The sequence below is a fragment of the Schistocerca gregaria genome, chromosome 3 (assembly GCF_023897955.1).
Source record: "Schistocerca gregaria isolate iqSchGreg1 chromosome 3, iqSchGreg1.2, whole genome shotgun sequence".
Taxonomy (NCBI): domain Eukaryota; kingdom Metazoa; phylum Arthropoda; class Insecta; order Orthoptera; family Acrididae; genus Schistocerca; species Schistocerca gregaria.
The window spans coordinates 934,634,467-934,662,317 of NC_064922.1; the positions used below are offsets into that span (position 1 = coordinate 934,634,467).

The 27,851-nt window shown below is 45.9% G+C and overlaps 1 protein-coding gene and 1 pseudogene across 2 annotated transcripts in view; both read right to left on the minus strand.

The window, feature by feature from the left end:
- The window catches only part of LOC126355824 (rho guanine nucleotide exchange factor 10), a 483,616-nt gene that overhangs the window by 140,063 nt on the left and 315,702 nt on the right, over positions 1-27,851 (minus strand). The gene's annotated exons all lie outside the window — the stretch shown is intronic.
- Positions 20,223-20,340, minus strand: LOC126357142 (5S ribosomal RNA; annotated as a pseudogene).

Genomic DNA, 27,851 nt, shown 5'->3' on the forward strand with positions numbered 1-27,851 from the left:
AAACCAGATGGCGCTATTGTTGGCCCGCTAGATGGCGCTGCCATAGGTCAAACATATATCAACTGCGTCTTTTTGAATAGGAACCCCCATTTTTATCACAAATATTCGTGTATTACATAAAGAAATCTGAATGTTTTAGTTGGGCCTCTTTTTTCGCTTTGTGATACATGCCGCTGCAATAGTCATAAACATACGGCTCACAATTTTAGACGAACAGTTGGTAACAGGTAGGTTTTTCAAATTAAAATACAGAACGCAGGTACGTTTGAACATTTTATTTCCGTTGTTCCAATGTGATACATGTAGCTTTGTTAACTTCTCATTTCTGACAATGCATGCTGTTACAGCGTGATTACCTGTAAATACCACATTCATGCCATAAATACCCTAAATGATGTCCGTCAACCTCAGTGCGTTTGGCAATACATGTAACGACATTCCTCTTAACAGCGAGTAGTTCGCCTTCCGTAATGTTGGCACATGCATTGACAATGCGCTGACGCATGTTGTCAGGCGTTGCTGGTGGATCACGATAGCAAATATCCTTCAACTTTCCCCACAGAAAGAAATCCGGGGACGTCAGATCCGGTGAACGTGCGGGCCATGGTATGGTGCTTCGACGACCAATCCACCTGTCATGAAATATGCTATTCAATAGCGCTTCAACCGCACGCGAGCTGTGTGCGGGACATCCATCATGTTGGAAGTAAATCGGCATTCTGTCATGTAGTAGTCTTGTAGCAACATAGGTAGAACACTACGTAGGAAATCAGCGTACACTGCACCATTTAGATGCATTTAGATCCGGACACTTGGGTGATGTCGTCCAGGATACCGAGCAGCATACATAGCACACGTCCGTTGCTATGTATGCCATACATCAACACGATAACGAGCTTTTCCGCAATTGGTAAACGGTCCATTTTAATACGGATGACGTATGACGAAGCACATACCGTCCGCACTGGTGGAATGTTACGTGATACTACGTACTTATACGTTTCTGACGAACAGCGCCATCGATCACAAAGCGAAATAAGTGGTCCAACTGACACATTCATATTTCTTTACGTACTACACGAAAATGTAATATAAAATGGGGGTTCCTATTTAAACAACGCCGTTGATATCCGTTTGACCTATGGCAGCGCCATCTAGCAGGTCCAACCATAGTGCCATCTGGTTTCCCCCTTCGAGCTAGATGAGTTTCGTTCTTTGTAGTTTTTTCGTTTGATGCTTATTTCGTGAGACATTTGGCCCGGCCACTATCAACGGACCACCCTGTATATGGGAAATACTGATACTTTGCACAAGCAAAACGACATATCGTTATTATACCGCCGATACATCGGAAAAATCGGCTCATTCCTCGACGTATCGAGCCTTCGTAATTTACGTAGTGATCGTCGATTTTGACACATACTGTCAAATGATGCTACAGTGTTTAGTTTAATGAAAGTCAATTTCCTTGCTGCTGTATTATTTTACTTTTATGTTTATCTCATATACACTGATCAGCCAGAACATTATGCCGTAATTGTCGGTATATCCACATTTGACACGGATATCAGCGGCGACTTGTCGTGGCATGGAAGCAATGAAACCTTGGTAGGTCGCTGGAAGCAGTTGGTACCACACCTGCCCTCTCAATTCCCATAAATTCACACTAGATCGCGTGTTAGGGGGCGATAAGCCTCAAATCACATCCCCGATGTGTTCGATCTCGTTCAGACGTGGTGTAAGTTGGGCGGCCAGCTCATCAACTGGAACTCCCCACTGTGTTCCTCGAACTACTCCATCACTCTCCTGGCCTTGTCACATGGCGCATGATCTTGTTGAGAAATGCCACTGCCGTCGAGAAACACGATCGTCATGAAGGTGTGTACATGGTTTGCAACCAGTCTATCATACTCCTTGGCCGCCGTGGTGCCTTGCACGAGTTACATTGGACCCATGGATGCCGTCGTGAGTGTTCCTCAGAGCTTAATGGAGCCCCACTAGTTTCCGTCCCGCACCACAGGTGTCAAGGAGCTCTTCCCCTGAAAAGAAGGTATCGGAATTCATCAGACCATGCAAATCTCTGCCACTGTGCCAACGTGCAGTGCCGATAATCAGGTGCCCATTTCAGTCTTAGTGTTAACATTGACACCTGCATGGGTCACCGTCTGCGGTTTTCAATCGTTAGCAGTGTTCGGTGCACTGTGTGTTCACACACACTTGCACTCTGCCCAGCGTTAAAGTCTGATGTTAGTTCCGCTACAGTTCGCCGCCTGTCCTGTTTTACCATTCTGCCCAGATGACATCAGACATTTATCTTTGTTGATCCGTTATGGACTGTGGGACAACGGCTGGCATCTAGTTCTTGATGAAATAATTTACAAACAGCCGTATGTATTGTAGAAATTTATTTTATGAACTTCTTATATGCTATCGGTTTCGGCATTACATTGTTGCCATCTTCAGGCACCACAAGTCAAAGTCGTAAAATCGCTATACACGGAAGGAGCCATATAACTGGATCCGTGAATCAAATCGCTATGCAACAGCTCTTGGTGGCCTGGCCTGGCGATTTTACGACTATGAGGTGTGGGGCCTGAAGATGGCATCAATGTAATGCCGAAACTGGTAGCGTACAAGAAGTTCATAAAATAAATTTCTACAATACATACAGCTGTCGGTAAATTATTGTAAATTAAGAAAGAGAATCCGACACTTGTGGCCGCCGAACCCCACGGTGTCTGGTCGTGGTTTCATCTTTGTTTCGTCATGTGTTGCAGACGCTCACCACGACCCTCCTCGTACACCCGGCAAGCTGCGCAGTTTCCGAAATGCTCCTGCCGAGCCTTCGGACCATCGAAATGTGCCCTCGGTCGAACTCAGGCACACCGCGCGCCTTCCCCATTCTACACACGGAAATTCACCGTGCTTGTGCCCGACTAGCAGTCATTCCTCGCCAGGTGACGCTGTTATCGCCTGGACGAGTTTATATCGGTAGTAGGTCGGTTGTTATAACGTCTTGCTGATCAGTGAATGTAGAACTGGGATGGCCAAAACAAGCGATGCTTTTTGAGCGGGAAGAGAGGGAAACTGTGAACGCGTCGTATTAAGATGACAACGCAATCGCCTAAGAGACACTGGACGTCTTGCACGTGGCTTGGTTTCATGTCTTGACCGTTTTAAACGAGTGCAAATACTATTAGTGTGACTGTGTTTGCTGTTTTTGAGGCGTAACTCCACCGCTTTTCATTGGAAACGAAATTGCAATCAAGCAATGGGCAACAGCCGAAGATCAGCAACCACGTCCGGTGTAAACACCAACTACTACTACTAATGCATTATCTTGCAAAAGGTTAAAACAACTACCAATGAACACTACGTCACCATTCTACCTGGACAGAAAAAGGAAATACGTCTTTCGTGAGAATAATGCAGAAATATTTGGCAGAATCTCAGGTATTTCAATGCCGGGGCGACGGTGTTTCACCTTGTCGGCACATACCTGTTTCCTCTGCGCGCGCGCACCCATGCACACGCACACATACTGGAACTTTAATAGTGGCAGTCCTGCCAGACACACGCAACGCAACGGTTAGCAGATAAAGCAGCTTGTACCACACGTTAGTTACATACAACTACTTTTTACCTCAATGCAAATGAACTCTCCCTTTCTACACCACAAACATGTGCACTTACAAGAACGGAGCGTAGTGTAGCGGTCGGCCTAATGTAGTGCTGTCACCATTCTTTCGAAACAAGAATAACAGAGTTGAATAACAATTGTGCTGCCGGACATACAGCATGAGAGTGTGATCACGGTCTTCAACAGGCTTGCGGGGAATCTGCACATCTTACAGAACAGTGACGAACTGAGTAAAAGCTTTCAATGAGGGACGTCAAAATGTGGCTGACATTCGTCGGACAGATCTTCCCGTGGCACTGCAGAAAAAGCGTCTGCTCGTACCGCGATACTGGGCACTGATCGACACCAAACGATTCGTCAACTGGTCCGAGAGACGACAGCATTAGCGCATACGACTGTGCTTCAGATCCTGAAAGAACGCCTGGGAATGACAAAAAGAGCGAAACGATGGGTTTCGCATGATTTGAGGGAAATCCTGAAATGGCTACGATACGAAGCTATTGGTACCCACTGAGAACACTACGGGTGCAAAGGAGACGGTTTCTTACGCCGCGTCGTTATGCTGGGTAAGACATGGGACAAATCGTACGAGACACACTTGAAACGCCAATCAAACGGATGGCGCGACTGCAGGTCACCACGGCAACCAAAAGATTGTTAGAACCCCGGCAACGCGAAAGTTGTGGACGTCGTGTACTGCTGTGGTCGTGTTATCCTAAGGCATAGCGCTCACCTACCGTCAATGCGCTGTATTGCTGTCCATTTTTTGGATTATAACCTCCGACCAGCATCACGAAAGAAACGGAGACACTTCCTGCAGCACATACACGTCAATTTGCAGGAAAATGTTCGTGCACATACCGAGTCCGACGAGACTTATTTCTTCGATCGATAGGGCTGAGAAGTGCTGTACCATCCATCATATTCCCAGGACGTAAGCTCTTGTGATTTGACACGATTCCTAAAATGAAGGAAGCACTTCGTGAAATTCGCGTCAGAACGGTCACACAAATTCGTCGGACAAAGGACAGATCCAATCGAACCATCACCGCAAGTGGCGCTGTTAAACGTACCCTGCGTCTTACACGCCCCTGGCAACGGGTTGTACACATACGAGTATAAATGCGAGTATCTATGGAGTGAGCACAGCCCACTGCGCATGTTGTCAACATCAAACCGGGCTAGTCACGTGGTAATGGGACGTCGCTGCTTGTGTGTGAAATATTTAATATTACACATATCCCATTTTTTTAACATACGCTTCTACACGTTTTAGTAGTAATAACAGCCATGGCGCAAGTATTTTTGTTGCTACGGATGTAAAGAGAAGTACCAGTTACTTTTTATAGGTACGTACAACAAATCTCTAATAGTGAATATGATATTGATGTGAGGCGCTTATATCGAGACGCGGTATTATAATGTATTGCAGAGCAGATTTCTGCGATTCTGTGATGCATCGGCGCCCGATACAGCGTGTTTGTAACGTAATTAATTGGAACAAAGATTCGACAACATGTGTAAGTTCAATAGAAAACCTAAAAACGCATTGTTGGCAGTCACTTCTTTTCCCGCACCCGAAAAAATGTAAGTGGAACTGAGCTACGATACTGAGGCGAAAAATCACAATACCCTTGCTTTAAAACTATTTCAGTTCCAGGTATAAAATTGTTAAGATGTCTCTAAAACGCATATACAAAGTTTCAGGATACTTCTGAAGGTGATTTATCTGTTCTAGCGAAGTAATAACACTCAAAATACGCTAAGCGCTATACAGACTAACAAGCGCCGTTCCAATAGCACGTGACTTGAGCAGCACGAGATGTTGCGGAGATATCTCTCTTTCTGCGCATCTGAATGCTCACTCCACAGACATTTCTGCTCTATGGTTGTACACAATGCTGGTGACTGCACGGAAAAACGAATTTTCGAAGATGTATCTAATTTATATAAGTTGCAAATAAATCGGTTCTGCTGTTGAACTTACAGCCCTCGTACATGTGTTTTATTTGTATTTACACCTGTAAACAAATGCAGTATTCTGGTATCTCAAAATTATCTGGTTCAGCATGAGAGAGAGGAGATAAGCGACCATTTGATACTGTATAGAGAACCTTCATTAACTCATTATTTTCCTGCTGATATTTGGAAGCGAAAATGAGGACAGTGGAGGGAATAAACCTTGTATAAATGGTTGTGCCAAAGAATAGGGGAAGAGTTTTTCAGCTGTCGCAAAGATATGTGCTTAACACTTGTAATATTACGCTGTCATTAATGCTACTGTGTTCCATGTTCTGCTTTCCTTGTCGGTTCTGCTGAGAACCTCACATCAATCCACTCTATTTTCAGTATACTTCTGTAAAGCCGCACGTCAGACTTTTCCATTCTCTCCTTCCCGTTTTCCCCCTAACCCAAGATTCACTTTCATACAACTCTCAGTTCAAGACGTACAAACTCCGGAATTTTTCTGAAATTAAGGCCTTTGCTCTACTTCGTGGTCTGCAAATGTCTAATATTTCCACTACTCTTCATTACGTTCACTCTGCATTACGTTCGTCATCCTTTGTTTTAGCCTCGTTGGAAGCAGTTAGATGGGAGGAAGACCGATGACTGCCGACGCGCCATTCACCGGGACAAATGCAGGGAATTGAATGGCCGGAAGGCGTGAGGTTTAGTTCAGCGGCTCACTGGCCGCCAGCGGATGATTTGCGGAACTGCCACAGCTGATAAACCGCAATGTCCCGGAATCCGTGAGAGCAGTGTTTTCCCCAGGCGCTTAATAAGAACTTCGTTTCGTCACAGAAGACTGGATGACTAAGTCAGCTATTTCGTACAATACGTCCCGCTCAAAGAGAGAGGGAAAAAAACAAAGCTTTACTCAACCGACCGGTTTGTTTGAGCGACACAAAGCTTTGCCGGGCATGGTTCTACAACAGATGGTGAGCCCTTTCCATTGCCATTGCCTGACCTATCAAATGTAATAGCGGGAGCTACGGTTCGTCTGCGAGCCATTGTGCAAGTCGACTTTTTTCACATTAACAAATCCTTGCCAGAAGCAAAAGAAGCTTAACTGACACAAAAAATCTACTATACTTAGTTACGAAGAGAAAGGAAATAAACATTTTTGTATATGTACATTACTGTTCATTAAAATTGCTACACCAAGAAGAAATGCAAATGATAAATGGGTATTCATTGGACAAATATATTATACTAGAATTGACATGTGATTACATTTTCAAGCAATTTGGGTGCGTAGATACTCAAAAATCAGTACCCACAACAACCACCTCTGGCCGTAATAACGGCCTTGATACGCCTGGGCATTGAGTCAAACAGACCTTGGATGGAGTGTACAGGTACATCTGCCCATGCAGCTTCAACACGATACCACAGTTCATCAAGAGTAGTGACTGGCGTGTTCTGACGAGCTAGTTGCTCGGCCACCATTGACCAGACGTTTTCATTGGTGAAAGATCTGGAGAAAGTGCTACCCAGGGCAGCAGTCGAACATTTTCTGTATCCAGAAAGGCCCGTACAGGACCTGCAACATGCGGTCGTGCATTAGCCCTGCTGAAATGTAGAGTTTCTCAGGGATCGAATGAAGGGTAGATCGACGGGTCGTAAAACATCTGAAAGGTAACGTCCAATGTTCAAAGTGCCGTCAATGCGAACAAGGGGTGACCGAGACGTGTAACCAACGGCACCCCATACCATCACGCCGCCTGATACGCCAGTATGGCGATGACGAATACACGCTACCAATGTGCGTTTACCGCGATGTCGCCAAACACGGATGCGATCATCATGATGTTGTTAACAGAACCTGGTTTCATCCGAAAAAATGACATTTTGCCATTCGTGCACTCAGGTTCGTCGTTGAGTACACCATCGCAGGCGCTCCTGTCTGTGATTCAGCGTCAAGGGTAACCGGAGCCATTGTCTCCAAGCTGGTAGTCGGTGCTGCTGCAAACGTCATCGAACTGTTCGTGTAGATGATTGCCGTTTTGCAAACATCCCTATCTGTTGACTCAGGGATCGAGACATGGCTGCACGATCCGTTACAGCCGTGCACATAAGATGCCTGTCATTTCCTCTGCTAGTGATACGAGGCCGCTGGGATCCAGCACGGCGTTCCGTATTACGCTCCTGAAGCCACAGATTCCATATTCTCCTAACAGTCATTCGATCTAGACCAACGCGAGCAGCAATGTCGCGATACGATAAACAGCAATCGCGACACGCTACAACCCGACCTTTATCTAAGTCGGAAACGTGATGGTACGCATTTCTCCTCCTTACACGAGGCATCACAACAACGTTTCACCAGCCAACGCCGGTCAACTGCTGTTTGTGTATGAGAAATCGGTCGGAATATTTCCTCCCGTCAGCACGTTGTAGGTGTCGCCACCGGCGCCAACCTTGTGTGAATGCTCCGTAAAGCTAATCATTTGCATATCAGAGCATCTTCTTCCTGTCGGTTAAATTTCGCGTCTGTAGCATGTCATCATCATGGTGTTGCATTTTTAATGGCCAGTAGTGTAGTTTGTAGTGTATATAAACAGATCGCTCCCTGCCTGTAACGACCACGTCGCCGGCATGACAAATGCCAGCTTCCTTCCCTCACTCCCTTCTTCTTTCCTTCCTGGGATTAGTCATGATCGAGTTCCTCTACTGCTTTACAAGCGAACGCAGAGCTACAGCAATCGAGAAAGTGAACTGCAGAATCATTTACAATGAGGCACGTGCGTGTCACGCAGATATCTGACTAGAAAAACAGTTTGTGTGGCACGACCTAACACACTATCTGGGTCAGCACTGCCGCGCCAACATTAGTTCCACATTATTTATCCGAATCTCAGAACAAGGCAGACGAGTGCTATCAGCTCAGCGCACGCCTCATCACTACAAAAGCTAGAGACACGACATCAAGTGTGTAAAATTCGGGCCACTTGTCACAATACAGGCGGCAACGTGCTGCCTAGTGACTTAATAGTAGATTAGTTGACTTATTTCTTAACAAGTTGGTACGACCGCAATGTTGGCTCCAAAAAGGACCTGGAAACTAACAATGCGCAGGTTGAGTTACATTTCCGGGACACTTAAAATATGCAGAATTAAAGTTTTCGAGGAGTGCCAATACGCAGACACTAATATTTGTCCTGTATGCTCAAACAAAACTCGTGATTTTCAAAATACTGTGTACTAATTTATCAGCGGTTGAAAGCTCATGAAAAGAGTAGAATACTCAAACAGTTAGCTACAGTCTGAAGTGAAATCTGTCGAAAATTTGCTGAAACATGGAAGTCGAGGATGCCGGCAAAGCGCGGACTGCAATCAGTTAGGTGAAGCTAACAAGGAAATTCAAGTATGTTAGTATCGTGCTGAAGCATCCAGCCAATCTGTTTGTTTGATTTCTCGACAACACATCTAATGAGGGACAGAATGCTCCCGACATTGAATAAACCGCATTCTGACTTCTCTAACGAGTAGCTCTCAAGAGGAGAATTATTTCCCGGAAAGCGGTAGCAAAGCACGCCGGATTCACTTTGGCGGAACAAATGAGAGCCGCTTCTGCAGCAGTCGATTGTGGGTGGGGGGTGGGGGGGGGAGGGGGTAGGGAGCGTCTCTTACACAGGCACTTCGCCCACAGTAACACCAGATTCTGTTCCCTCATTTTACGCCTCTTTCGATATCAGTCCATATCATGCAGGCAGTATTTAACAATACTTGCAATATATATATATATATATATATATATATATATATATATATATATATATATATATATATATTGGAGTGGCTACCTCCCGCAGCAGCTGTTGTATAATAATTAATTATTAGCTTTTCCTATCTAAAGCGTACTGCCAATGCCGTTAAGATTTTGCATACACATTGTTATGAGCTCACTAGACCATAAACGTATGTATGAGTGTGTGTGTGTGTGTGTGTGTGTGTGTGTGTGTGTGTGTGTGTGTGTGTGTGTGTGTGTGTAAGGGGCGGGGGGGGGGGGGGGTGAGGGGCTGGCTATACAATAGAATTTTTGTATAGTCGCCTTAAACACAAATTAACGAAACTGAAGTGCAAAGAAAACAAATTAAATTAATCGAAAATTGGGCTCCGTAGCCGAAAAACAGACGCGAGTAGTTCGACTGCAACCTATAGTAAAAACAAAAGGGATAAGCGTTACCATCACTACTTGTGATAAACAGCAATAAACGTTCTAATTTACGTTTTACTTGTAAATGTGACGTTTCTTAAACTTTATAGTAATCGAAATGTAAAAACATATTATGCACGCAAGATCTTTCCAGAATTACAGGAGCCGTGCGACTGCTACGGTCGCAGGTTCGAATCCTGCCTCGGGCATGGATGTGTGTGATGTCCTTAGGTTAGTTAGGTTTAAGTAGTTCTAAGTTCTAGGGGACTAATGACCACAGCAGTTGAGTCCCATAGTGCTCAGAGCCATTTGAACCAGAATTACAACCAATGATGCTTCTTCAGCAATTAAGCAAAACGCATAGAATGCGAAAGCGTCCCACTTTTCTGTACGCTTTATGCAGAACACAGGCTACATGCTAATTTTACTTTATTTTTGTGTAGCTACGGAAATAAAGTAGACTAGATGTGCTTGATTATAGCATATTCTTTAGTAATTTTGGACTAGAATGGCTTTAAACTATCAAATATTCTGCTTACATTCCCTACACTGTGGAATAAGTGATTGCTTATTCCAACAACAATACATGCACATATATTTTTTCGATATAGCATAGGAGCTACATTCGGCACCGATTTACGCTTTCACACTTCACTTCACTTCACTGGTACTGTTTTCGTAATTTTTGTGTCTGTAATATGGAGTTTTCTGAGTACTGGACGTATACCAGTTATATTCTAACGAAAATAGTATTCACTCTGAACATGTTCTAAAATGTTGTTGGATCACACCAAAATATAAACTTTTCGTTCATAAAATTTAAGCTCAGGACTGAGAAGCTTATGACAGGAAAAGGAAACTATAATGAGATTTTCACTCTGCAGAGTGTTCGCTGATATGATACTTCCAGGCAGATTAAAACTGTTTGCCGGCCCGAGACTATAACTTAAGACCCTTGCACTGCAGTGCTTTTACAGTCTATGGCTGTTTCAGAGACCCCGTTTTCAAAATGTACAACATACAGCAAGGGGTTTATCAGGATCCAACCACTTCTGTTACCCCCCCCCCCCCCCTCATTAGGAAACCCATATTCCGTTTTGGGCTTGTTATAGACCACGTATGGACTAGAATCGAAACAAAATATCACGAGAGGGACGCTTATCACGTTTTGTGGACTGTGATAAGAATGAGATCTGTAGAAATAGCTTATCTGAACGAACTTGGGAGTTTGGTTTGGGTAAGGCCTACTTGGTTTTTTTTTTGTACTGAGGGCTTCACTTAGTGGGCATTCAGAGATCAGTAGCGAGAGGCAGCGCCACGAAGAGAACTATCGAGTGTTCCACCACAATGTTTCCAATGTTCGCCTCAAAGCGAGGTTGTGAACTGCGCAAAAATTCAAGGCTTTCTTCGAGATGATCAGAAAGCGCCCGTCTCGGTGCATAACTCGAGAGCGATCCATGGTAACGTACACTAAGTGTGCCACTGGCATTCGTTACTGGGAAGAACTCAGAACTGTAATTTAAGGTCGTGTCCCTCCGTGGTAACGAACCTGAGTAGGTCTCTGTTCAGATCGGGAAAATTCACGGGTAAATACGTACAATCCATTAACACTTGTGATATTTGTTTCTCAAGAGTTGTCCTCCTCCACCACGTATGAGGCCGTTGTCTATGTCATCTAGGTTAATACATTGTGTACCATCTGATTTGGGCAAGGATATTCTCCGTCTCACATGTACGGAATCAACATCAAGGCGGCGTCATCTGAAATTAGGACAATGAATCGCCCGGAGATTCGAATCATCAATTGTTCTCTTGGAGCAATTACGAATGTGAGGGAAAACTAGATGCAACTGTTGAGTTGGAGCTAACAAATTACGAACATGTTGATTGTTACGATTCATCCGCTGTTGTGAACTGTCCCATACGTTTTACATGCGTTGATTTACGACTAATTTGAGCGACTTAATCCACGGTGTGGTCACGGGCATGTCCAAATACCTTTCTGTCACTCTGTCAAGTCTCCACGTCGACCCATGTTACTGCACTCGGCTGCCATCACTTACGTCAGAGGTGGAGAGTCACTTGATCACGTGATATCAGTTCTACGGCGCCCCTAGAAACTAGTCTGCTCTGTTTTTAAGGAGATGAGCCATACTTCGTCCGGTGACCTTATGGTACGCGGTGTAGTTCTGGGCGCACGAGAGCAGTGCTGAGGAAACGGCTGCGCTACCACAAGCTGCGACGGAAACGCGACGGCCCGGCCTGCGGTCTCGCTGCGGCTGGCCTGGCATTCACTCTCACGTGGCTCTGGCAGCCGCCATAATTACCAGGCTACCGACACTGCAGCCCTGACTCTTGTGCTGGTAGCAGCTCCCATGTCTCCACTCCACGCCTACACACCTACTCCGCAACACGGTGTCACACGGACGCTGTGCCACGTACAGTGATCATGTGTCCTCGAGCCAAGTAGATAGGCATCACGGTGTATGCTGGTGGCCCGCAACACGGGGACTCCCTCAAGTGTTCACTCGTCTGCCCCAACCGTGCCCTCAGGATCCAAGTTCCCCTCCACGTCACTATGCTTTATTTTCCGAGATGCCGCATCTTCACGACCAATATTTCTCACCCCTACTCCGATTACCTTAGTACCCGACAATCACTGCAGCAGAGAACATGGTCAATTTCATACACGACCAACTGTACCTCCTACAGCGGCAGGGGAAGGTGGTGCCATTCTGCTACGCACCAGGGAACGTGGGAATTTGGGGAAGTGAACAGGCTGACAATGCCGGGATGGAGGCCTGCAGGGAACATAACGTTACATTCCTTTGCAGGCTGTCATCTCGTTGGTGAGTCGCCAGATTCGTACGTGTGGAATACAGTTAGCAATTAAAAACGAGGCCGGCCGATCTGGCCAAGCGGTTCTAGGCGCTTCAGTCTGGAACCGCGCGAATGCCACGGACGCAGGTTCTAATCCTGCCTCGGGCATGGATGTGTGTGATGTCCTTAGGTTGGTTAGGTTTAATTAGTTATAACTTCTAGGGGACTGATGACCACAGATGTTAAGTACCATAGTGCTCAGAGCGTGGCTTGGTCTAGGCACTGTTTACAAGTGTGTTACTATCAAAAAGTCAATAAACAAAGTAAAATGATCGGTATTATTATCCTTTGAAAGCAGCATTTCTTCACTTAAATTTGAGGAACTTTAATTTTCATAAAGAAAATAGAGACGTTTTCCTATTAGGCAGCAAGGTGAAATGTTTTCAGCAACGAAGCGCGTTCTGTCCGTCAACCATACCTTACTGGCCCGATCGACGCAAAATTGAACTACGAAAGGGAGTTTACAAGCTACATCACACGCTAAGGTGACGACAGACCTGCGAGCTACGGCATAAACGTACTGCAATAATCTAACATTACTGTTCTCGACAAGGCACGATGTGCCTGAAGCATGAAGAAGAATCCAATGCTGTAACAGCAAAGGCGGAAGAATACATGCAATCATTTGCTTCCGTGCAACGATGAACAGCTACTCCGCAGCAGTGACGCACGGGCAACGGGCCAGGTGCTGTGTGTTGCCCTCCTGTGATGTTTCCATCGTAAAGCAGTCTCCACTGTGGAACTGTTCGCTGTAGTAAAACGCACAGTGACGTCAAAGTCCAACTGGGCGCCTCTCAATCACGGCCGCACCTGCAGCTGGGCCCTGCCTTGCAGGGTCTGACGTCACACGCCGCAGACAGGAATCGTGTTCGGCAGCAGCGGGTAGCACTCACAGGAACCTACAAGCAATACAGCACCGGAGCTATCACCAGAAAACGTGAGTTCTATGTGGGTACGTAGTCTCCCACAAAGTCCGCAACTTCTACCTGCCGAACACCAGAAATCCGCTACTTACCCGAGACTGACCTTAGCGCCAGTACACCAACTCAGCAACTAACGACAGACATGTAGCTTTCTCTCGGCCATTCGCCGGGCCCAGTCAGTAAGTCAGATGGCTATAGTATAACAATATTAAGCTGAAGAATATAACCGCACTTTTATTACAAAATATAAGATAGGTAAAATACCCCTAAATATCCTACGTGAAAACGGAAAGAAAATATTTAACTACGAGTTTCAGATGCATGTAGTTTTCCTTAGAAAATACATCTATTTAACGGATATTTATTTGCCATGGCAAACTAATGATAATATTGAAGTTTTGTGCGATATACAATTCAGTAAGTTTAATCTATTTCACCACTGCACAACTTTTTTCTGGACGAATACTTATCTTTGGTTTTCTGGTCTGTTTTTGGCTCAGAACCAAAGCGTATGGTATTTGCACTCTTGTACTTTTTTCAGCTTATTCATATAAATGTAAATGTTACAGTGAGGTGAATTAAACCATATTGTTAAACTGGAATGGAAACTCTCGGATGCATCTGTCGTTCTCCAAAGCGCAGAGACTCGTCTGCTCTAACAAAGGTGCTGAAGAAAAGTATTCCATATTTTGAGAAGTGTTAGTATGCAGTAAGAAAAGACAGAGACAAAATGGTTCAAATGGCTCTGAGCACTATGGGACTTAACTTCTGAGGTCATGAGTCCCTTAGAACCACTTAAACCTAACTAACCTAAGGGCAGCACACACATCCATGCCCGAGGCAGGATTCGAACCTGCAACTGTAGCGGTCGCGCAGTTCCAGGGACAAAATGTCCGGGCTGTAAAATACTTGCCTTAAGAGGTATGACCATTTTATCATCTTCACTATTGCGAAACCCATCAATCCTGCTGCAAGCTCATTGCTATTTGAACGGCCTACAGAATGTAGTAAACAAATGACAACGCGTTATTCAGTTACTGTGAAACAGCAGAGCTTCCAAAAGACTCTACCTGTTGTTATATACTACCTGCCGTTGTGAGTAATCGCTACAGGAATCATGGACACACTGAAAAACTCCACGTTCGTCACAGATGCACTGGCAGGCAATGAAGACGCGTTCCTGTAGTGTGTATACGTCATTAATGGAGCTTACACACACCAAAGGCTGGACAAGGTACTGGAACTCACCGGAAAATCAATCGCCCATTGACTGGTGCTCCAGCATGTACGAACCACGTCTACAGCCTTTTTAAAATGGCGCGTCCTCTAGCAGGGCGGTAAGTCGTTTAATGTGTCAGTTGTTAACTGCATTCTGCAGGTCCGTTCGTAATAGCAAAGACCCTGCAGAAGGAGAGATGTTTCACAGTAGCGAAGATGAAGTGCGCATGGCCTTTAAGATACGGATCTTAGAACCCATGTTTATTAGATATTTTTCTCGTTTTCCGAACCACACTATCACCTCTAAACATATGTAATTTTTTATTTTTTTTATTTTTTAATGTTGTAGACAGTCCTCCGCGCTGTATAGGGTGATGAACTATGGAATTCGTGTAAGCGATAAATGCTTCCTCCAGCTTTTCTAAACTGTGAAGTTGGAGTTCACCCGGTCAACGACCCTGCTTGGAGAACCTCTCTCGAGCCATCACGTAAAGTTTAGGAAATTTGCCTCGCCGTCACTCGGGCTTAAGGGTCGTGCTACGTTGAGTTCGACAACGGATAACTGATTATGCTAGAAGTTCGGAACAAAGCTGGAAAAACACAAGTTGGCAGAACTGTTTTTTTCCGTACGCGATTGCTTCATTTTATTCTCTTGCTGTTCCGTAAAATTTAACTGTTTGGTTCGGTTGATGGAAGCTATTGAAAGCGGTGTGTAGTGTTTAGTTGTACAATTAGTATTTAAATTGCGGTGCTTTCAACTTAGAAATTTATTTTTCTTGTTGAACATAGCGATCTATACACTGTGTTAGTGCAGCAGTAGGCATTTGCTGAAATTTTTCCGGAAACAGCTGTACCTCACGGTCAAGCGTCTCGTCGACTTACTGGTTCGGAGTTAAATGCCGAACGAACTGGAAGGCCAATTAAACTACACGAACAGAAGTGGTTGGATTATTTGCAGTGCCCAGCAAAATCACTGCGCTAGTTGAGACAAGAAAAAGATATCTGGCTTGCAACCCCTCATAAAGCAGTTACGCAAACACAGAAAAGGTTCAAATGGCTCTGAGCACTATGGGACTTAACATCTGAGGTCATCAGTCCCCTAGAACTTAGAACTACTTAAACCTAACTAACCTAAGGACATCACAGACATCCATGCTCGAGGCAGGATTCGAACCTGCGACCGTAGCGGTCGCGCGGTTCCAAACTGAAGCACCTTCATTTTTGGAAGAAATCGTGAACAGTGAATGTTATTGTGAATGTTGGCCAGCCAAAGAAAGAAGGTATCAACTACTCGTGGTTTCAGTATGTCGGCGCTACTGCGTACACAGCTAAATAACGGTGTGCGTCTACTGGAAGAGTTTCTTGTGGGACGTGTCGTCTCGAAAATCCTATGACCGTCTTCGTTCGTCGGCCTGTCCTCCACTAGATACTTTTATTTGGGGAGCGACAAATCTGTAGAGTATCGCAATCGCCCACGCAAGCTTTGAGACTTAAGAACTGAGATCACTCTCTGCTCACATAAAAAGCGTATCAATTATATCTGCATTAAGTGTTTTCCAATAAAATTAAGCGGTTTCAGACTTGCATAGTCGCCCGTCGACGCCATTTCCAATACACGACGATGTTGTTACAGCACAGCAACGTTCCGGACACACTGCATTGCGAGAAAATCTTTGCCTCTAGTCTTTTTAGCCCAATTACGGCTGTTAATGCGGAGTCAACGTATCCATGACCAGCGATGGAGCATTTTAGGGATCGGCTCTGCCGTATCCGTGGCATGGCGCTGCTGTCAGTTGTTGAAGATGGCGGCTTTGTTTCTCACGTGCACGGCGTACGGGCAACGAAGCGTAATTTGTTTTCTAAGGAGGAAGGGACGTTGAAGGGCCATCGAAATCCCAGGCCAATGCAGTCCACATGAGAGGAAAAGTGAATCGCTTTGTGAAATGTGAGGTGGTGGTAGTGTAAGTTCGCAAATGTCCGTCAAGACTTGCATGATAATGAGAATTTGCGGTGGCCGCGTTCATCGCAGTCTGACAACATTTTACGCGTGGATACAATGGTGAAAGCGGATCGGCGTATGCATCTCAAGGACATTTCCCGGGAGCTTGGCATTTCACGGGTCGTACCGGAAGATTTCATGTCGCCGCGTGCCTCAGCAGTTGGATGACGTGATGAAAAACAAGAAAATGAGTGCTTCATTGAATCATTTGTAACGGTATGCCAAGATAGGTGATTTACTTCCTGGATCGCATTGTTACTTGTGATGAACGTGGACACTGCATTTCCCGCCGGAATCGAAGCACCAGACCATGGTGTGGAAACATCCGAGTTCGCGTGTGAGAAAGAAGTTCCGATCAGTGCCACCCGTTGGGAAAGTGACTTTTGCGGAATTCCCGGATCGCCGTGGACAGCTCCTGGCTCAAGCCAGTACGTGAAACCCATCAATGCCGACAGTTATTGTATCATACTGTTACGTCTGAGGGCTATCACGAAGAAGCGCCGATGGGTTCTCGGTTGACAACGTTATTACCCTCCACGTCAAAGAGATGCCACCAGAACCGCCGACAAGCTGCTGTCATTTCACTGGCTGACTCGGGACCACACATTTCGGATTTCGGCCCCTCGTGATTTCCACATTTTCTGTCCATTAAATAAGTTCCTGTTAGGGCAACTATTCACGTACAAGGTGACGCCTAGACAGCAGTCCGATGGTGGATCCACAATCAGTCGGACTGATTCTACCACAGGGGCACCTAAAAATTGAATTCTGAGATGGGACAATTGTTTCAACTGGTGTGGGGACTGTGTAAAATAGTTCAAATGGCTCTGAGCACTATGGGACTTAGCTTTTGAGGTCATCAGTCCTCTTAGAACTACTTAAACCTAGCGACATCACACACACCCATGCGCGAGGCAGGATTCGATCGTAGAGGTCACGCGGTTCCAGACTGTAGCGTCTAGAACCGCTTGGCCACCCCGGCCGGCGGGGACTGTGTAACAACAGTCTAAGATACAAACACTACTGGCCATTAAAATTGCCACACCACGAAGATGACGTGCTACAGACGCGAAATTTAACCGACAGGAACAAGATGCTGTGATATGCAAATGATTAGCTTTTCAGAGCATTCACACAAGGTTGGCGCCGGTGGCATCACCTGCAACATGTTGACACGAGGAAAGTTTCCAACCGATTTCTCATACACAAACAGTAGCTGACCGGCGTTGCCTGGTGGAACGTCGTTGTGCTGCCTCGTGTAAGGAGGAGAAATACGTACCATCACGTTTCCGACTTTGATAGAGTTCGGATTGTAGCCTGTCGCGACTGCGGTTTATCGTATCGAGACACTGCTGCTCGCGTTGGTCGAGATCCAATGACTGTTAGCAGAATATGGAATCGGTGGGATCAGGAGGGTAATACGGAACGCCGTGCTGTATCCCAACGGCCTCGTATCACTAGCAGCCGAGATGACAGGCATCTTATCCGCATGGCTGTAACGGATCGTGCAGACACGTCTCTATTACTGAGTGAACAGATAGGGACGTTTGCAAGACAACAACCATCTCCACGAACAGTTCGACGACGTTTCCAGCAGCATGGACTATCAGCTAGGAGACCATGGCTGCGGTTACCCTTGACGCTGCATCACAGACAAGAGCGCCTGCGATGGTGTACTCAACGACGAACCTGAGTGCACGAATGGCAAAACGTCATTTTTTTCGGATGAATCCAGGTTCTGTTTACAGCATCATGATGGTCGCATCCGTGTTTGGCGACATCGTGGTGAACTCACAATGGGAGCGTATAATCGTCATCGCCATACTGGAGCATCACCCAGCGTGATGGTATGGGGTGCCGTTCGTTACATGTCTCGGCCACCTCTTGTTCGCGTTGAAGGCACTTTGTACAGTGGACGTTACATTTCAGATGTGTTACGACCCGTGGCTCTAGCCTTCATTCGATCCCTGCGAAACCCTACATTTCGGCAGGATAATGCACAACCGCATGTTGCAGGTCCTGTACGGGCCTTTCTGGATACAGAAAATGTTCGACTGCTGCCCTGGCCAGCACATTCTCCAGATCTCTCACCAATTGAAAACGTCTGGCCAACAGTGGCCGAGCAACTGGCTCGTCACAATACGCCAGTCACTACTCCTGATGAACTGCGGTATCGTGTTGAATCTGCATGGGCAGCTGTACCTGTACACTCAATCCAAGGTCTGTTTGACTCAATGCCCAGGCGTATCGAGGCCGTCATTACGGCCAGAGGTGGTTGTTTTGGGTACTGATTTCTCAGGATCTATCCACCCAAATTACGTGAAAATGTAATCACATGTCAGTTCTAGTATAATATATTTGTCCAATGAACACCCGTTTATCGTCTGCATTTCTTCTTGGTGCAGCAATTTTAATGGCCAGTAGTGCAGAATAGTGAGCATATTTGTAAGTACCTGTATGTACTGTATTTCGGCTACTAGACATAGGGAAAGAGTTTGTTATTCACCCTCGTACAACTACACCTTCTCGCCTCGAAGTGCGAGCCGGCGATAGTGGCCGTGAGGCTCTAGGCGCTACAGTGTGGACCCTAGCGACCGCTACGGTCGCAGGTTCGAATCCTGCCTCGGGCATGGATGTGTGTGATGTCCTCAGGTTAGTTAGGTTTAAGTACGTCTAAGTTCTAGGCGACTGATGACCTATTAAGTTAAGTCGCTTAGTGCTCAGAGCCATTTGAACTATTTTTTAAGTGACGCAAGCCAAGAGCCGGGGACAAGAGACTTGCGGACCAACGTGGGAGACGCCTGTGGGAGACGCCGCGGCGGCAGAAGCAACAGCAGCAGCTGGTCATCTGGAGTGCAGACAGCTGCGGCCGCAGCTGAGTCAGACGGCAAACAGATCCGGTGTCGCGCGCCTGCCCACTGTGGGGGCGGAGATGTCCGCCATTGCTGAGGCGACACAACTCGTAGCTGATGGCGCCCCGTCTCAATTACGCCTTTCTGTCTGACCAGGTGCTCAGTACAGCATGCATCCAGCCCACGTCCCAAAGGAGTACGTGACCATACGGAGCTTTGATATTCACTGTGGTCTCGAAAACAGGCTGGTTTTGGCGTTGTACTTTGAAGAGTGGCTTATTGGTTAACTTTTCAAGACGGAAAATCCAAACATCCACGATTTAACATTCAACTAAAACTAAACTCCGTCCGAACAGGCCACGAAGGCCAAACGGTACCGACCGGCCGCCGTGTCATCCTCGGGCCACAGGCGTCACTGGATGCGGATATGGAGCGGCGCGAGGTGAATACACCGCCCTCCCGGCCGTATGTCAGTTTCGGAGACTGGAGCCGCTACTTCTCACTCAACTAGCTCCTCAGTTTGCCTCACAAGGGCCGAGTGCACCCCGCTTGCCAACAGCGCTCGGCAGACCATATGGTCACCCATCCAAGTGCTAGCCCAGACCGACAGCGCTTAACTTCGGTGATCTGACTAGAACCGGTGTTAACACTGAGGCAAGGCCGTTGACTTAATATTCAACAGGTCCAACGAATTTTTTCTGTCAGTTATCGCTTCTTTCATCTGTAGGAAGGGGCTGCTGCCACCACCACCACCACCACCACCACCACCACCACCACCACCACCACCACCACCTTATGCCTTCTCAACACAACCACTCTTCTCCACCTTGCGCTGTCCTCCTCTTTAACTTGATAATTTTGACTTTTGTTATCTCCAGCAGTTGTTATACTATTATTTTTCTTGGTACCCCAATGTTTTATCCTTGAAATGTACAGGGTGGTCACACTATCCTCAACAAAATTTCGGAGACTGTTCCAAGATACCTTATCAGTATTTTGGCACAAGGGGGTCGTTGTCTCCATTAGTTCATTACGCGGTAATAATCCAACCATGATGCATCCAGTTTGTTACCACAGTTACTTTTGTTTATATGAAGAATAGCTCCAGAACAGTGAAGAAGCCGGTAACAAGCAAACACCGAAACGTACAACACAAAAGTTGAGTAACAACGCAGACGCATTGGCATTATACCATGCCCTCTTCAAAACCAAAATTTAAAAAAACCATATCAGAAAGAACAACAGACAATAAACTGAAAATTATTCTCCCTATTTGTAAAAAATGGGGTCCAAAAAGAACATCTAAAACTACATCTGAAAACATCATAAGCTCTCTAATCAGTCCGCTCGCTTCTTTCAGGAGAGTTAAAAAAATGTTCAAATGTGTGTGAAATCTTATGGGACTTAACTGCTGAGGTCATCAGTCCCTAAGCTTACATACTACTTAACCTAAATTACCCCAAGGGCAAAAACACACACCCATGCCCGAGGGAGGACTCGAACCTCCGCCGGGACCAGCCGCCACAGCCCATGACTGCAGCGCCCGAGACATCTCGGCTAATCCCGCGCGGCAGAGATAAAAAACCGCTCGGCTAATCCCAAGCGGCAGAGATAAAAAAAGGGACGCAAAGAAAGAAGCAATAACATAACGCTGTAGGGCCGCATTTGCACTACATACGGGGACCCCTAGACGAGGTGCAAGCCGATCGATTCATACTGAGATCTATCCACAGCGTGTCACTGTTAAAATGTAACTAACAACGCCGGGAAAACAAACCGAGACAGAACAGAACAGCACTAGACGCATATTCGAGAGCCAAAATGAAGTTGCCATTGCTGCTGTCCACAGCAAATATCGTGTGTGAATTTCGTTAGTTTCCAAACATAATGGTTCAAATGGCTCTAAGCACTATGAGACTTAAAATCCTGAGCTCATCAGTCCCCTAGACTTAGAACTACTTAAACCTAACTAACCTAAAGAGATCACACACATACATGCCCGAGGTAGGATTCGAAACTGCGACCGTAGCGGTCGCGCGGTTTGAGACTGAAGCGCCTAGAACCTCTCGGCCACATAGGTCGGCACTTCCATACATGCCTACACTCCATACAAATACTTTCAGAGTATTCAGTTATTAATTGATACTACTACTTACATTTTAATAATAACCAAAAAAGAGAAATGAAAACTTGTTTATTAATAAAAGTAAACATTTTCCCTATTCTCTTATTAAAATGAAAAATCACTCTATAAAGCCGCACTCCGCACTGATTTAAGAAACACAAGAAGCTTATTGTGCGAGGTGGTATTCATCATTGTCGTCCAAAATCCCATTTTTCGGTTAAATTTGGAACAGCATAACAAGATGAGGTTTACATCACCTTGTGATTCATAATGACACTCACGTGGAAGAGAAATGTAAATGTTGATTCCATGTGTATGTAGAGGAGAATGGAATGGTCACAGGAGAGGCGAAAGATGGTGAAAATCGGTGTTTAACCAAAGTGAGTCCTCGTAAACGAAGGCCTTCTAGGAATTTCAAGTTGTAATGCTATGTAATATCCACTTTTCGTTTGTTGTGACAAGTTACACATCTCTTGAAATTGATGTTTTCCGTGGTTCCTGACCTCAAATAGGCTGTCTGCTATCTTAATTTCAAGTCTAGGACATAACTTACAGATGTGACTTGCTTCGTTAAGACCGTAAGTTCCTCATTGTAGTGGATGCCAGCGTGAGAATGTACTGTCAGTAAATGGAAGGTCTGCACCCAACTTGTTATCTAACGGCAACCTTGTTTCGCTGACAGCACGTTTTACTGTTGCCACTCTTTCCCTGATTTCCACCCTATATTTGTTGTCTTCTACTCTTAAGGTGCATTCATAACAAAAATATCAACTTTTTGTATTTTATTTATTTCGATTTTGACGTCATTGTCCTCAATTTTTACTTACTTATGATAACTTTTGTTTCTGACTATTAACTTTAACTCCAAAATTTTTCATATCTGTAGCAAACTTAAAAGGTACATCCTGCGTACGTTTTTCCTCTATCAGCCACCGGGGCAACGAGTCTGACGCACTGCTTACCCTCTGCCATGCCCCCTGTGGTGGGATACGGCGGGGAGTACAAGTAGATGTGTAAGAGTCTAAATCATTTTCTCCTCCAAAAAAATCTGTCCTGATTGATTTACTCTTAGGTCGTCAGTAAATAGGTAGAAACCGAGAAGATTTACTTATTCTATTTACATCTACATATATACTCCACTAGCCACCAAGCGGTGTGTGGCGTGGGCACAATTCGAGCCAAAGTCATATTTCCTCCCACTCTGTTCCACTCGCGGATCGCGCGAGGGAAAAACGACTGTCTGAACGCCTCAGTATGAGCTCGTAATTTCCCGTATCTTTGAATGGTGATCATTGCGCGTTTTGAAAGTTGTTGGTAATAATATATACTCTACATCCTCGGTGAAGATCGGCTTTTCGGAATTTAGTGAGGAGCCCCTTCTGTTTAGCGCGGCGTCTATCTGCAAGAGTGTCCAAACTTTCTATGAGATGATTTAGGTGGATTTCTCAGCATATTTGCAATGATATTCTTGCTAGCTGCCGCAACAACTGGACCATATGATGAACTTTGAGGTAGACTACAGTAGCCCGCATCTCGTGGTCGTGCGGTAGCGTTCTCGCTTCCGACGCCCGGGTTTCCGGGTTCGATTCCCGGCGGGGTCAGGGATTTTCTCTGCCTCGTGATGGCTGGGTGTAATGTGATGTCCTTAGGTTAGTTAGGTTTAGGTAGTTCTAACTTCTAGGGGACTGATGACCGTAGATGTTAAGTCCCATAGTGCTCAGAGCTATTTGAACTACAGTATGAACTTTGTTCAGGGCCTCACTGATACAAGTGTTGAAAAATTGCACCGCGGCAGTGTGCTGTAACGAATTATCCCCATGCACTTTACTATCACTAAGTACTCCTACATCCATACTCCGGAAGCCACCTGACGGTATGTGGTGGAGGGTACCTTGAGTATCTCTATCGGTTCTCCCTTCTATTCCAGTCTCGTATTGTTCGGGGAAAGAACGATTGTCGGTATGCCTCTGTGTGGACTCTAATCTCTCTGATTTTATCCTCATGGTCTATTTGCGAGATATACGTAGGAGGGAGCAATATACTGCTTGACTCCTCGGTGAAGGTATGTTCTCGAAACTTGAACAACAGCCCGTACCGAGCTACTGCAGAGTCTTCCACTGGAGTTTATCTATCATCTCCGTAACGCTTTCGCGATTACTAAACGATCCTGTAACGAAGCGCGCTGCTCTGCGTTGCATCTTCTCTATCTCATCATCCCTATCTGGTACGGATCCCACACTGCTGAACAGTATTCAAGCAGTGGGCGAACAAGCGTACTGTAACCAACTTCCTTTGTTTTCGCATTGCAACACTTTCGCGATTACTAAACGATCCTGTAACGAAGCGCGCTGCTCTGCGTTGCATCTTCTCTATCTCATCATCCCTATCTGGTACGGATCCCACACTGCTGAACAGTATTCAAGCAGTGCGCGAACAAGTGTACTGTAACCTACTTCCTTTGTTTTCGCATTGCAACACTTTCGCGATTACTAAACGATCCTGTAACGAAGCGCGCTGCTCTGCGTTGCATCTTCTCTATCTCACCATCCCTATCTGGTACGTATCCCACACTGCTGAACAGTATTCAAGCAGTGCGCGAACAAGCGTACTGTAACGTACTTCCTTTGTTTTCGCATTGCAACACTTTCGCGATTACTAAACGATCCTGTAACGAAGCGCGCTGCTCTGCGTTGCATCTTCTCTATCTCATCATCCCTATCTGGTACGGATCCCACACTGCTGAACAGTATTCAAGCAGTGGGCGAACAAGCGCACTGTAACCTACTTCCTTTGTTTTCGCATTGCAACACTTTCGCGATTACTAAACGATCCTGTAACGAAGCGCGCTGTTCTGCGTTGCATCTTCTCTATCTCATCATTCCTATCTGGTACGGATCCCACACTGCTGAACAGTATTCAAGCAGTGTGCGAACAAGCGTACTGTAACCTACTTCCTTTGTTTTCGCATTGCAACACTTTCGCGATTACTAAACGATCCTGTAACGAAGCGCGCTGCTCTGCGTTGCATCTTCTCTATCTCATCATCCCTATCTGGTACGTATCCCACACTGCTGAACAGTATTCAAGCAGTGCGCGAACAAGCGTACTGTAACGTACTTCCTTTGTTTTCGCATTGCAACACTTTCGCGATTACTAAACGATCCTGTAACGAAGCGCGCTGCTCTGCGTTGCATCTTCTCTATCTCATCATCCCTATCTGGTACGGATCCCACACTGCTGAACAGTATTCAAGCAGTGGGCGAACAAGCGTACTGTAACCAACTTCCTTTGTTTTCGCATTGCAACACTTTCGCGATTACTAAACGATCCTGTAACGAAGCGCGCTGCTCTGCGTTGCATCTTCTCTATCTCATCATCCCTATCTGGTACGGATCCCACACTGCTGAACAGTATTCAAGCAGTGCGCGAACAAGCGTACTGTAACCTACTTCCTTTGTTTTCGCATTGCAACACTTTCGCGATTACTAAACGATCCTGTAACGAAGCGCGCTGCTCTGCGTTGCATCTTCTCTATCTCATCATCCCTATCTGGTACGTATCCCACACTGCTGAACAGTATTCAAGCAGTGCGCGAACAAGCGTACTGTAACGTACTTCCTTTGTTTTCGCATTGCAACACTTTCGCGATTACTAAACGATCCTGTAACGAAGCGCGCTGCTCTGCGTTGCATCTTCTCTATCTCATCATCCCTATCTGGTACGGATCCCACACTGCTGAACAGTATTCAAGCAGTGGGCGAACAAGCGCACTGTAACCTACTTCCTTTGTTTTCGCATTGCAACACTTTCGCGATTACTAAACGATCCTGTAACGAAGCGCGCTGCTCTGCGTTGCATCTTCTCTATCTCATCATTCCTATCTGGTACGGATCCCACACTGCTGAACAGTATTCAAGCAGTGGGCGAACAAGCGCACTGTAACCTACTTCCTTTGTTTTCGCATTGCAACGCTTTCGCGATTACTAAACGATCCTGTAACGAAGCGCGCTGCTCTGCGTTGCATCTTCTCTATCTCATCATCCCTATCTTGTACGGATCCCACACTGCTGAACAGTATTCAAGCAGTGGGCGAACAAGCGCACTGTAACCTACTTCCTTTGTTTTCGCATTGCAACGCTTTCGCGATTACTAAACGATCCTGTAACGAAGCGCGCTGCTCTGCGTTGCATCTTCTCTATCTCATCATCCCTATCTGGTACGGATCCCACACTGCTGAACAGTATTCAAGCAGTGGGCGAACAAGCGTACTGTAACCAACTTCCTTTGTTTTCGCATTGCAACACTTTCGCGATTACTAAACGATCCTGTAACGAAGCGCGCTGCTCTGCGTTGCATCTTCTCTATCTCATCATCCCTATCTGGTACGGATCCCACACTGCTGAACAGTATTCAAGCAGTGCGCGAACAAGTGTACTGTAACCTACTTCCTTTGTTTTCGCATTGCAACACTTTCGCGATTACTAAACGATCCTGTAACGAAGCGCGCTGCTCTGCGTTGCATCTTCTCTATCTCATCATCCCTATCTGGTACGTATCCCACACTGCTGAACAGTATTCAAGCAGTGCGCGAACAAGCGTACTGTAACGTACTTCCTTTGTTTTCGCATTGCAACACTTTCGCGATTACTAAACGATCCTGTAACGAAGCGCGCTGCTCTGCGTTGCATCTTCTCTATCTCATCATCCCTATCTGGTACGGATCCCACACTGCTGAACAGTATTCAAGCAGTGGGCGAACAAGCGCACTGTAACCTACTTCCTTTGTTTTCGCATTGCAACACTTTCGCGATTACTAAACGATCCTGTAACGAAGCGCGCTGCTCTGCGTTGCATCTTCTCTATCTCATCATTCCTATCTGGTACGGATCCCACACTGCTGAACAGTATTCAAGCAGTGTGCGAACAAGCGTACTGTAACCTACTTCCTTTGTTTTCGCATTGCAACACTTTCGCGATTACTAAACGATCCTGTAACGAAGCGCGCTGCTCTGCGTTGCATCTTCTCTATCTCATCATCCCTATCTGGTACGTATCCCACACTGCTGAACAGTATTCAAGCAGTGCGCGAACAAGCGTACTGTAACGTACTTCCTTTGTTTTCGCATTGCAACACTTTCGCGATTACTAAACGATCCTGTAACGAAGCGCGCTGCTCTGCGTTGCATCTTCTCTATCTCATCATCCCTATCTGGTACGGATCCCACACTGCTGAACAGTATTCAAGCAGTGGGCGAACAAGCGTACTGTAACCAACTTCCTTTGTTTTCGCATTGCAACACTTTCGCGATTACTAAACGATCCTGTAACGAAGCGCGCTGCTCTGCGTTGCATCTTCTCTATCTCATCATCCCTATCTGGTACGGATCCCACACTGCTGAACAGTATTCAAGCAGTGCGCGAACAAGCGTACTGTAACCTACTTCCTTTGTTTTCGCATTGCAACACTTTCGGGATTACTAAACGATCCTGTAACGAAGCGCGCTGCTCTGCGTTGCATCTTCTCTATCTCATCATCCCTATCTGGTACGTATCCCACACTGCTGAACAGTATTCAAGCAGTGCGCGAACAAGCGTACTGTAACGTACTTCCTTTGTTTTCGCATTGCAACACTTTCGCGATTACTAAACGATCCTGTAACGAAGCGCGCTGCTCTGCGTTGCATCTTCTCTATCTCATCATCCCTATCTGGTACGGATCCCACACTGCTGAACAGTATTCAAGCAGTGGGCGAACAAGCGCACTGTAACCTACTTCCTTTGTTTTCGCATTGCAACACTTTCGCGATTACTAAACGATCCTGTAACGAAGCGCGCTGCTCTGCGTTGCATCTTCTCTATCTCATCATTCCTATCTGGTACGGATCCCACACTGCTGAACAGTATTCAAGCAGTGGGCGAACAAGCGCACTGTAACCTACTTCCTTTGTTTTCGCATTGCAACGCTTTCGCGATTACTAAACGATCCTGTAACGAAGCGCGCTGCTCTGCGTTGCATCTTCTCTATCTCATCATCCCTATCTGGTACGGATCCCA